Source organism: Gadus macrocephalus, chromosome 1, assembly GCF_031168955.1.
Source record: "Gadus macrocephalus chromosome 1, ASM3116895v1".
NCBI lineage: Eukaryota > Metazoa > Chordata > Actinopteri > Gadiformes > Gadidae > Gadus > Gadus macrocephalus.
The window spans coordinates 25218384-25222614 of NC_082382.1; positions in this window are offsets into that span (position 1 = coordinate 25218384).

Genomic DNA, 4231 nt, shown 5'->3' on the forward strand with positions numbered 1-4231 from the left:
CCTGAGTCTACCTGTTCGCCCAGTAGGCCTACACCAAGTACACACTTACACGTTGAAAGACAGCAGCCAGGGCAATTATTTCTAGTTGGATATTGGCTACCGTTTTTGTTTTTTAAAGTAGCGTGCTTTGCATTTATTATCGGTATGGTGTTGCATACTTAATTTATGCATGCATGCGTTTTCTCTGGCTCAAGTATCTATTCCGGCATATCCCAACCTCTTGGTGGATTTAGTAGTTCTCCGTGATCAACAGGGCATGGCTTGATTTCACTCTCAATCTCTCCCCCGGAGCTTGGCATATTTTGTTAATTGTCTCAAAGTCAAATTTGTGTGTGGCAGATCCTTGGGAATAATTATGCATACATTCATGGTGATTGAGGGGGGCATTTTATGACCGTGATTTTGCCACTCACATGCATGACATGAAAAGTTTAGAAAAAAACGAAAATATACCTAATTTCCCATGTTTTTTTTCGAAAATCCCTTGCCTCATTTAGCAAGACACACACACACACACACACACACACACACACACACACACACACACACACACACACACACACACACACACACACACACACACACACACACACAGTAACACAGGCTGCCAATGGGCAATGGTATGCTTTTAACGGCATTGTGCACTGTAGCAACCTGCGCTGGCTCCTGATTTATTGGGTCATCATGTTGACAAAGTGCTCGCTACATTCTCCCCTGGCATAAGAAGGAATTGCTGTAATACCCCAAAGCAAAGATTACATTCTGTGTAGTAGTGTTTGGTGGTAGAACCCCTGGCTCACACCACAGCAGCCTGTCCGCTCTGTTCTACACGGTAGCATCAGACTACTGGGCTGGAACTGAGAGCTTTGCAGAGCTTTGCCGGATGATACTGGTTATTATGGATGTTTCTCCTCTGCTGAAGGGGGTGGGGGGGGGGTTTGTGTTTGAATCCCAGCCAAAGGTTTGTTTTGCGTTTGAACCCCCATACCCCCCCCCCCCCCCCCCACCCCCACCCCCTGCCTCGCCCACACATGTGTAGGCATCCTCTGAGCTGAATGTTCCTAACCCCCTACCACTCTGACACGGATCTGACTCCCCTGTTAATAAGGTGCGGGTCGTGTGATCTCTGATGAAAGACTAAGCAGTCACAGAGAACGCAGTACACACTAGTAACAGGGGAGAGGGGAGCGTTGGATTGGAGAGAGACTGAGCGAGAAGAGACAGTCGTTGTAACTGCCGCACATTGGCAGTTTGTTTAATTTGTTAACCTCCAGTTTGGTCCTACTGTTTATGATGGCATTGGGGCGGAACTAATTGCCGCCGGCATACGTTTCCTACAGCACACCTTTTAGTGACGTACCTTGCCAAACAGCGCGAAAGCAGCAGCACCCTTTTAGAAGTTAAAGTTAAAAGCTAAAAAGGCACCCAAAGACGAAAAACTATAAAGGACAAGGAAGAAGCATGCAAGAAAATTCCCTCCCTAAGTAGTTGGCAGTGGACGAGTTCTCACCGTAGCTCCCAAGTTGTGCACACGAGGCCAGAGTTCTTTGTTAGGAAACGGGGTTGGTTCGACCTGGAAGATAAACCCCGTTTCCTAACGAAGACCTCTGCCCTCGTGTGTACTCCTTGGGAGCGACAGTCGTACCATTGTGTAGAAAACGCGGTCCACGGTTTCGCCATCACCCATTTGTCAACGACACCCTTAATCGTATGCCACCCTAATTGGGAATGTCATTTGGTCACCGAAAAACAACACAAATGGAGTTAATCAGGGCTTGATACGAAGGGTGTGTGTGTGGGAGGATTTACACTAAGAGCCGTGGTGCGCACGACAAGGCTCTTAGGTGCGGGAGAGAGCCTGCATTCATCAATGGACTCAGACACTAGACTGTGGAATAACAAGCGTCACGTCGAGCACTGAGATACATACTCTATAGTACAGACACGAGAGCCAAGCAACCCAGCGCACCGCCCTATAGAGATGGAGGACAATTATCTCTCCAGTGCTAATGCAGAATGGATGCGAGTGTGGATGGATGCGCCAGGACCATGTTTGAAATGCGACTCAATATGTGTCTGTATTGTACCACAGAGGCAAATAGCTTTTTAATGACTGTGTTAGCATGATCCTGGTTCTGGTGGGGATTATGGAGGGAGGGTGGATGTGCCGAGGGCCAGACCTCCCTATTGTATCTCGGTAATGGCCTCACAGTGTGTACGATACGTTTCCAACATGTCCACCTGATTATTCCTGGACCAATAAAATACGCAGCCGTAAAGGCTCCCAAAGCACCAGTGTTCTACCTCCCTCCTGATTTAAAACGCTTTTTCCCTTCGCTGAGCTGGGAAAGAAGACATTTTAAAACTACCGAACAAAAGCTCCAACAATTACAGGCCGCCGAAATTGCTCTTTAAGTCAGTGAACGTTTTTTTTTGGAATAGTTCTTAAATCTCAGCAGTGCACTGCAATCCTCCCGTGTCGTTGCTGGACTTGTAGCGAAATAAAGGCACCAGGCTTACTCCGTAATGAGCCAGATCCCTAACCTCTACCTGCTCCTTAATAGTGAGCATCTGAATCCACCCGAAATCCCCTCCGGATTTAAAGAGCGCCTGCAAAAACGACACAGCAAAAAGCAAATAGTACAACATTGAGGGAGAATACAGTAGCTGTGCACAACCGCAGTGTATTACTTGCTCCAAAGTCGGCTGGTACTACCCCGGAACAGATTCAGAATCAAATGTACTCCACAAGGCCACAAGGGAGACTGTGGTGGCAGTGTGGCGGGGGGGGGGGGGGCAGGGTTTGGAGAGAGGGAGGGAGGGAGGGAGGGAAGGGGAGAAAGAGGGAGAATGAGAGGGGTCCCTCGTTGGAGTCTGGAGGAACCAGGAAGCTGGCGTGCGCGCTGTGTCATGCCTGCGGCTTGTGTGCTCAGATCAAAACACCATTAGTCTCTTTGTCTTGTGCCCTTGTCCCAGGCTGGCTCCTGGCTGGGGAGTTACGCCCTCCTCCTCCTCCTCCTCCTCCTCCTCCTCCTCCTCCTCACCGGTGCTACTCACCACCGGCAGCTAAATAAATCTCCTCACAGATAATGGCTGCCTTCCAGGAACTGCTGGGGCTCGTCTCTTATTGGTGGGACCAGGTGGATTGTTGAAGATTATTGCGGTTGCGTCAGGGTTTTGGTTTTGTTGGTTGTTGTTGTTGTTGTTTTGCAATTGCAATTTTTGCAATTTCACAAATGGCACGCCAAATTTAGTAAGCGTCGATTTAAAAGAAGAATAAAAGTAGCAATAGGCTGTCGATTTTAACAGAAAAATTATATAATAATGTGTGTCAGTTGACACCAACTGATCATGTTTTTCATCTTATCGTCCTATTGGTTTGAATCACGTCAGGGTTGTAATGTCACTGCGATGCAACAGTTCTACTGTACATCAACTCGCATACATCCCTACGGTGCACCAGTTAGATCAAGGTGTCCTGAATCTCAGAGTAAAAACCTCCAACACCCCCTCCTCCACCTCCACCTCCTCCTCGCCCACTACTACTTCTGCTCTCTAGACGACCGCTCGTGACCCAGTAGCCACTGAATGTTGGATGACTGGAGGCACTTAGGGCGGCCGACCGGTTCCACTGGAGGGAAACACGCTGGCGCCCGGTGTATACAGATCAAGCGAGGCCGCGGCCTCGGCAGATTAAACATGCAGCGTCGTACTGCGTCTCCCCCGTTCCTCACCCCCACCCCCCCCCACCCCGCCCTCTTCCCATGGAAAGACACGGGAGTCTGCTTTCATTCATGATTCAGAGCTCCGGGGGGACATGCTCATGCATTTTAGTGTGAATTTTATCGTCATCTGGACGAGAGAGAGAGAGAGAGAGAGAGAGAGAGAGAGAGAGAGAGAGAGAGAGAGAGAGAGAGAGAGAGAGAGAGAGAGAGAGAGAGAGAGAGAGAGAGAGAGAGAGAGAGAGAGAGAGAGAGAGACTCTTATTTTTTTCTCTCTCCTGTTAATACTTTTTATTATATCTTTTTTTCACGCCCAGAGAGATTGATGGTTGTGGCGGGAGAAGGCCGGGGGGGGGGGGGGCACATCAGCTGACACCTGCCACCTGACTTCACCACCAGCTACTGTGTCAGACATGACCGCAATCTGTGGCTTATCTCCATCAGCCGCCGCTGTCAGTGATGGGTGGAGGTCGGTGGGTGGAGGAGGGGGGGGGGGGGGGGGGTGGCAG